The sequence below is a fragment of the Herpailurus yagouaroundi genome, unplaced genomic scaffold, assembly GCF_014898765.1.
Source record: "Herpailurus yagouaroundi ecotype Mexico unplaced genomic scaffold, PumYag 196, whole genome shotgun sequence".
NCBI lineage: Eukaryota > Metazoa > Chordata > Mammalia > Carnivora > Felidae > Herpailurus > Herpailurus yagouaroundi.
The window spans coordinates 25805512-25814393 of NW_024412427.1; the positions used below are offsets into that span (position 1 = coordinate 25805512).

General features: G+C 37.7%; 1 protein-coding gene across 9 annotated transcripts in view; it reads right to left on the minus strand.

The window, feature by feature from the left end:
- The window catches only part of TASP1 (taspase 1), a 307910-nt gene extending 300115 nt beyond the window's left edge, over positions 1–7795 (minus strand). For all 9 annotated transcript variants that reach the window (XR_005782143.1, XR_005782144.1, XM_040447716.1 and 6 more), the window contains exon 1: positions 7701–7795. The gene's annotated coding sequence lies outside the window, so the exon portion shown is untranslated. The remainder of the gene's footprint in view (positions 1–7700) is intronic.
- Positions 7796–8882: the final 1087 nt, after the last annotated feature.

The window sequence follows — 8882 nt, forward strand, 5'->3', positions numbered from 1 at the left end:
AATAAAATAAAATAAAATAAAATAAAATAAAATAAAATAAAATAAAAGTTTGATAGAAAAAAAAAAGAGTCCAGTGAATTTTTATCACGGAACATTTCATTTAAAGGACAAATAGCTTTTAGTCGCCTGGGTGGCTCAGTCAGTTAAGCGTCCAACTCTTAGTTTCAGCTCAGATGATGGTTTCACAATTCATGGGTTCAAGCCTGACATCGGGCTCTGTGCTGATAGCCCTGACAGAAGGGTTCTCTCTCTCTCTCTCTCTCTCTCTCTCTGTCGCTCCTCCACTCACACTGTCTCTCTCTCAAAATAAATAAGCTTTAAAAAATATATATATATTTTTAAAAAGGACAAATAGAGGTTTTTTTATGTTTATTTATTAACTTTGAGACAGTGTTAGCCTGAGTGGGGTGAGGCAGAGAGGACGAGAGAGAAAGAATCCCAAGCAGGCTCCCCGCATCCATTCACAGCCCAATGCAGGGCTCACTCTCCCTAAGGATGAGATCATGACCTGAGCCAAAACCAGAGGTGGAGGCTTAACTGACTGAGCCACCCAGGTGTCCCTAAAGAACAGATAGTTTTAAATCAAAAAATATACTTGCTGTTGTACTAAAATGTTTATATATATTCATAAATGCAGGAAGAAAATTTGGATTACAAAAGAATGCTGATATTGATTAAATAAACATGAATTGAAATGCCTGCTTTTGTTTTTGTTTTGTGGTTATTGCTGACTTTCTAAGGAAGGATTCTATTCTAATGACTTCACTTATTTGACTTAGGTTATTTAGTTATTTCTCTTTGGTTATTTCACTTATTTGACTTTGGTTACTACTTATTCATGTGTCAGTTGACCAAGTGGATTTTTTTTTAAATTTTTTTTCAAAGTGGAATTTAAATGATTAGCATACATGCCATCATGTCTGACCCAGCCATGAAATGAGCTTAGGCCCAATAGTCCCACAAACACAGGTGGAGTGAAAACTCAGGCCTCGGAAAATTAAGAGTTTCAATTAAAATGAACACACATCCAAGCAGTATGAGTTATTAAACTTCAAGCTACTCTGACTCACCATTATCAGATGCATTCTTTCATAAATAAGAAACTGAAACACCTATATTTTACAATGAATAAGTTTGATGTAATAGCATTTTAATATATATGAGAGATTTAAAAACATTGCTTCTCAGGCTTATCTGAAAAAAATAAAATGTGGAAGACAAATTAATATGCTATTTCTTGAGCAATCTACCATCCCTCAGAGAGAGAATATCTGAAATATATTTAGCTAATCACGTCATCTCCATAAACTCCTCCAAAAATGTTGGCCCGAAGGTTCTGCTGGACTAGGAAAGGAACTTAAATACACAGGCTATCCAATGTACAACTCTGGCCTCCAACTCCCAATGGTTACCGGAATGTTTTGAGTTCAATCAGAAATGAAGCACTTCTACTCCAACATCAGTTTTTGTTTAACTCAAAACCTATTAAAGGTCTGACCTAATAAATAAAGAGTTCCAACAAAAGACTTAAAAAAAAAAAACAACAAAGGGCAAATGGGCAAATCCCAGTTCATAGAAAAATTATACAACGGTTTAAACAGATCAAAAAAGGCTAAACCTCACTCAAAAGAAAGATACAAAACAAAACTACACCCAAATGCCATTTTTTAACTTGGGTTGGCCAACATCCAAATTATATCACGTTTTGAGGCAATTGAGAATCAGGAGTTCTCACACACTATAGTAGTAACCTAAAGATGACAGAACTGAACAAGAGCAATTTGGCAAAATCAATCAAAATTAGGAATGCACACTGAAGGATTATTTGCAATAGTAAAAATATGAACCAACAATATGTCTTAATGTAAGTGGTTAAAAATAAAAGCATCCTTTGGAGGGGCGCCTGGGTGGCGCAGTCGGTTAAGCGTCCGACTTCAGCCAGGTCACGATCTCGCGGTCCGGGAGTTCGAGCCCCGCGTCAGGGTCTGGGCTGATGGCTCAGAGCCTGGAGCCTGTTTCCGATTCTGTGTCTCCCTCTCTCTCTGCCCCTCCCCCGTTCATGCTCTGTCTCTCTCTGTCCCCAAAAAAATAAACGTTGAAAAAAATAAAAAATTAAAAAAAAAAATCCTTTGGAAAAAATGAGAATATTCTTGATAAAGAAATACAGATTGACTAATCTTAAAGATATTTTGGTAAGCAAAAAAGGCATAGTACAGATGTACATGCAATACCATATTTTGAGGGAATGGGGAAAAAGTAATACAGCTAAATATATACGCAAAGTACAAATCTGCAAGAATATGCCAAAAAAAAAAAATACTATAATAGTGGCCACCAGAAGATTTGAATGACTAATGGACAAAAGTGGGGTGGAAATTTATTGTTCATAGTTTATACCTTTCAATTCTTAAAAATTGAAACATATTATTTACAAAAAAAAAAAAAAAAAAAACAACCACCTTTTTTTTTTTTTTTTTTTTTTTTTATGGAAACATGAAGTAACTAGCTAAATCCAAGTTCCAAAATAGAGCAAGCCTATGAGATCTCACTTAAAAACTTCAGTAAGGGGGGAAATGTCATATGCTGAAACTTCTCAATACTCATCCCACCTAGGGCAGGAATAGACAAAAACATGGCCAAACCAACAATACTGCCCAAGAAGTCTGTTTTTGTTTTTCTGGATCTTGAACTTCTGAGGCCACACAAACTACAGGTAATCCAAAAAAAAAAAAAAAAGCGTCGCAAAAAAAAAAAAAAAAAAAAAAAAAAGGAAAAAAAAAAAGATCATAGTGTTTGACCCCTACAGTTCAGACTAAGGAGTAAAAACTAAATCATTTCTGTAGACTAACATCAAATATCCCTGGGATTATTTTTTATCACATTTGTACTAATTGTTACAAATCATTATTTGAAATTGATGAAGCATACTTACATCAATATATTGATCCACAAGAAAAATGTCTAACATTTCAGCCAAGCTTTGAGGTAACATTCAACACACAAAGTTTCCAATGAAAGGAGATGCACAAACATGTTATAGTTTTACACAACAGAAAACAATTATATGGTTCATTTTTATAATGCTTTTATTTATGAATAATATAACTGAATATGGGCATTTTGCAATTTTCCACTAGTGATGATATTAAAATTCATTTTATTATTTCTAACAAACACTGGCAACTTGTCCATCCTCCACAACAGTTATGTCAAAAATTCAACAAAGTTAGCATATGACCCAATAATTTCACTCCTAGGTATATACTCAAGAGAACTGAAAACACAGCCACACAAAAAAACTGTACATGAATGTTTTGGGCAGAATTATTTATAATAGTCAAAAAATGATTAACAATTCAAATGTCCAAGAACTGATGATAAGCAAATATGGTACATTCATATAATGGCATATTATTTAGACATAGAAAAAATAAGTACTGATACACAGTATGGCATGAATGAACCTTGAAAACAATCAAAGAAGTCAGACACAAAAGGCTGCATATAGTATGCTTCCATTTATGTGAAATGTCCAGAGTAGGCAAGTCTAAGGAGACAGAAAGTAGATTAATGGTTGCCTTGGGCTGGGAGGCTAAAGGGGAATTGGAGAGTGACTGCTCATGGGGGCGGGCTTTCTTTTGATGGCAATAAAAATGTTCCAAAACTGATTGTGGTGATGGTTGCACAATTCTGAATATACTAAATACCACTGAGTTGTACACTTTAAGTGGATAAATTATATGATAAATGAATTCTATCTTAATAAAGCTGTTTGGAAAAAAACAAACTTCTTGCTTCACATAAATTGTATCTTTTCCAAGTTACCAAACTTAATGGCCTTTTCTGCTCACAACCCTTGTTCTCTAGATCCCCTAGAGATCTCCTAGATCGCCTGCTCTTCATGGCCCTCTGACCCTTCCCAACTTTGTCCTCTTACATGACTCCCTGTCCATGGACCAATGCTCAAATTTGAGCAATTTCATCCACTGCCAATCTTTCAAAACAATCATCCCTCAGTAAATCAGATGATTTGTAACTCTTTATCCTGTCTCTTGAGCTCTAGCCACAAGTCTCCTGCATAGCTCAACCTGGATCCTCTTCACTCTTAGCCTACCCAAAACAAACTCATCTTTCCATAGAAATCTAGTTCTTTACACATTACTCCTTATTTTGCTTAATAGCACTAATTTTTTTCTAACACACCTTCATGTCATCTAGGACTATACCTACTTTCCTAGTCTATAAGTTTCTCCCTCAAGCATTTAACTTCCTTTTCCCTACTGCCTTGACCCTTGTTCAGCTCACATACCTCTTAGCATAAATGTTACCAAAAGCATTTTAACTTTTCTCCCCAAATCCAGACTATTGTAAAACAACCAACTACAAAAGGCTGCCAAAATAAATCTTATAAAAGGACAACTCCAATCAAAACGAATAGCATGCCAAAAGACATGAACAGACAATACGCAAAAGAGGAAATATAAACTCGATATCCAATATTAAGGGAAGAATATTCAAAAAAATACAAATAAAAATGAAATCTTCCTAACTAGCACTGTACAGCCGCCATAAACTGATGTAACCATTTGAAAAGGAATTCGTATCAGGAGACTTAAAATGTGTAATTTTGTATATACTACCTTTCCAGAGATACTCTGTATGAACTAGTCTACACTAAAGCACAAGTAACAATAATACTGTGGATACCTCTAAGGAGAACTGGGAGACTGAGGGGCAAAGATGAAAGGAAAACTTGATTTTCTAATAGCTTTATGTATTTGATTTTTTTTTTAAACCATGTACTATCTACAGGTTTAAGTTAGCCATCTCTGAGACTAAGATGAATGTAAATTAATCTGATTATCAAAGCCAGAAAAGAAACTCAGAATAAAACATTGTTTCTGCTCTAGGGACTTTGAAGACACTGATTTAAGGTCTAAATCTTGACCCCATTTCTCTCAAAGACTGTTTTATTTTCCTACTGCATGTGATGACACTTTTTTTTTCTTTACACCACTTAGAAAACTACTGCATGTCCTGTTTGCCCCTGGTGTTGAAGTTTTTCACTCTAGATTTATTTAGTCTTTTAGAAACAGTTGAAAGAATAATAAGTCAGGGAACACATTCATCTTACAGCAAAAGGCTTTTGTAGAAATACAGCCCTTAAGCTATAGCAACTGATGGATAAAGAAACATTTTGCCACTCTTAACATCATGACATTGAAGGTTTAATGCCTCATTCAATGAGCTCCAAAACACTTATTTCATCTTTGACCCAGTAATTTCAATTTTGAGAACACTTTCTACCAAAATAACTTCAAACACAAAAAAGACTTTATGTCTTTTATGCTGTGTTTAACACAGGATAATATAGAAAAACAAAAATCTGGGAGTGACCTAAATATCCAACATAGAAAAATGGTTAACAAATGACAACCTTTATTATTTATGGTCAATATGTTTTCAACAAGGGTACCAAGGCCATTAAATGAGGAAAGGATAGTCTTCAACAAATGGTGCTGGAAAAACTGAATAGCTACATGCAAAAGAATGAACTTGGAATCCTACTTATTCCTACCCACCTATTCCTTGATATACACAGATCAAGAACTAAATGTAAGAACTAAAACTATAAAATTCTTAGGAAAAAACATAACCTTGCCTTTGATAATGGTGTTACATAGGACACCAAAAGCACAAGCAACCAAAGAAAATATAAATAAATTAGTATTCACCAAAAGGTTAAACGTTTATACTTCAAAGGAAAAAAGCAAAAAGCAAAAAGAAACCCCACAAAATGGAAAGAAAAAAAAAAAAAAAAAACCCCCAAAAATAAAAAAAAAAAAAAAAAAAAACCACTGCAAATTATATACCTGATAAAGGACTTGCCTCCAGACTATATAAAGAACTCATATAACATCAAAGTTTTTAAAATCTCAACATAAAAATGAGCAAAGGAATTAGACTGACATTTCTCCAAAGATACAAAAAAGGCTAATAAGCATATGGAAAGATGCTCAACATTACTAGCCATCAGGGAAATGGAAATCAAAACCACAGTGAGATACCATTTCATAAGCAATAGCATAGCTGTAATTCAAAAGATAGATAATAAGTGCCAACAAGGATATGGAGAAATCAGAACCCTCTTATCCTGCTGGACAGACCACTTTGGAAAACATCTGGCAGCTCCTCAAAAAGTTCAATGTAGTTACCATATGACCCAGCATTTCCACTCCTAGATATATACCCAAAAGAACTGAAAACCTATAACCACACAGAAACCTGTACCTGAATGTTTACAGAATTATTCATAATAGTCAAAAAGAGAATTCAATTCAAATATCCAATTGATGATGGATAAACAAAACGTGGCATATTCATATAATGGAATATTATTCAGCCATTAAGAAGAAAAGCAGTACTAATACATAATACAACATAGATGAACCTTGAAAACATTATGCTAAGTAAAAGAAGGCAGATACAAAAGGCCACATATTATATAGTTCCATTTGCATGAAATGTCCAGAATAGGAAAATCAATAGACACAAAAGTGGATTAGTGGCTGCTAGGGACTGGGGGATCAAATGGGAAGTGATTATAATGGGCAGTTTCTTTTGTAGATGATGAAAATGTTCTGGAACTATATAGTGGTGATAGGTGCACAACTCTATCAGTATAGTAAAAACCAATGAAATTTACAATTTAAAAGGATGGGTTTATGGTTATGTTAATTATATCTAAAGGGAAAAAAAGATCTATGCAATGGATGCAATGTACAAAAATTATGCTTTTTGGTTATAACCACACTTTATACACACACACACTATAATCACAAATAGGTTGAGAATTTGCTATTAAAAAAAAAAAGGAAAGGGATCAAAATGCTGGGTTGGTAAAACGCACCAATGCTGGGTTGGTGATCTCTTTATAATTATTTCTGCGTTCTCCAGATATTCTTTAATAAGCATGCACTGCTTTTTACGAGTGGGGTGGAGCTTTATTTAAAACAAACAAAAAAGGAAACTGTTTTAACTCCCGAGTGTATAAAAATTCCTTAGGTTAGTATTCAACGATCTCAGTCACATGGTCCCGAAAATACCTTTCCTTTCCCCTCCCCTACAGAGGCGAGTTAAGTTAAACTCCCTCCTTCCGGAAACACGATGCCCTCTATTTCCAGGGCTGCCCAGCTCCTGTTTTCCACCCTCCTCTCCATCTTCTCGGTCCTTTCCTCCGCCGCCGCCTGAGCAGTAAATGCTAACGTCCTGACGGACCCTAACCAGGCCTCTTACACCACTGGGCTGCCCTGGCCCCAACCCGCCACGCACGACTAGGGCGCACACTCTCGGGTCTCTGCGAGCCTCCGACTCGGAGAACCCCGCAGCCCGCACTGCAAAGTGAGTGAAGGACAGTGAGGACTGCCCACACACAGACAGCCCCTTCCTCGGAGAAGCAATGAGACCGCCAAGCTGGAGCCAACGCTGAGAAGGGACCGACACGGGCGCCACGCGCGACCGAGGGGCCGAGGGACGTCCCGGATCCGCTCCTTCAGCACCGCCCCAGGCAAGTGGGCATCATGCGCGCCGCCCCCTCCCGGCCCCGGAGAGGATGTCCCGGTGAGCGTACGGGGCCTGGACAGAGGCAGCGCCGCCGCGGCTGCAGCAGCGCGGACAGCGTGAGAAAGAGGGACACTCACCCGCGTCAGCCCCGAGCCCTCACAGCACCGGAAGTAGTCACCCGCCCGTTGCCAGGGTGAGGAAGCGGGGCTTACGTCAAGCTTTTCCATTGGGCATGCGCCTAGCCACGTGGCCGGAAGCTTACGCCCACGCGCTGATCTGACTCGGCCCACTGCTAGCGAACATTTCACCTGGCCGCAGAAGTTCTGCGTGGAGTTCACCTGGAGCTTCGTTCTGAGCTGCGCAGGCGCTGTTGCCTATCTCCCCTCAACCAGCCTCTTAGTGAGCCGGCGTCTTGTGATTGTTAACTGATCCGAGTGGTTTGGCAGACCAGCGATGTGATAGGATATGAAATTAGAGCAGCCATGATTTAATGAAGTGACACTTCAGAACTTAATTTTACTCTGTCTTTGCACCCCCCCCCCCCCCGCCTGGCCCCATACAGTAGGGAAAACTACAGTTCTGCCCGGATTCCATATGGGAGGTGTGAGCTAGCCCTGCCCTGGGGACAATAAAAGTGTGAATAACCTTTCTTTTACACGTAGCATCCAAGATCAAGATCCAGCAACAATGTAATCCCTCTAATGTTTCTTTGTAACTATTAACAAGAGTCCTTTAACAAGTAACCAACCACCTTTCAACCTGTTTTAGGAAGCAAAAATTGAAAGAAGTAAAGCAATAGCTCTATGGTCCCCAGACCAGAAGTTTAACTTGACCCTGGCCCTTGCTAGAAGTACAGTTTATGAAAAGAAGTCCCACCTCGCTGGGGTGTAAAATAAATAAATAAATAAATTTTTTTTAAGTATTGCAGATTGAAATAGACAGCAGTCCGCTTCTATCTGATTATCTAAAATTTTAAGACTGATGATACTATATCCTGTTGGTGAGGATTGAGAAAACAATCACTCTTGTTCATTGTTGGAGGAATAAAGATTTGCGCATATTTTTGGAGGGCAATTTGATGGTCATCTACCACAATTTTAAATGTACTTACCCTTTGACTCAGAAGATCCAGTTTTCTCTCTGTCTCCCTCTCTCTCAAAAAAATAAATAAATAAACTTAAAAAAAAAATAAAAGGGGGCGCCTGGTGGCTTAGTAGGTTGAGCATCGGACTCGGTTTTGCCTCAGATCATGATTTCATGGTTCATCAGTTCCAGTTGGCACCAGACTCCATGCTGACAGTGCAGAGCCTGCTTGGGAT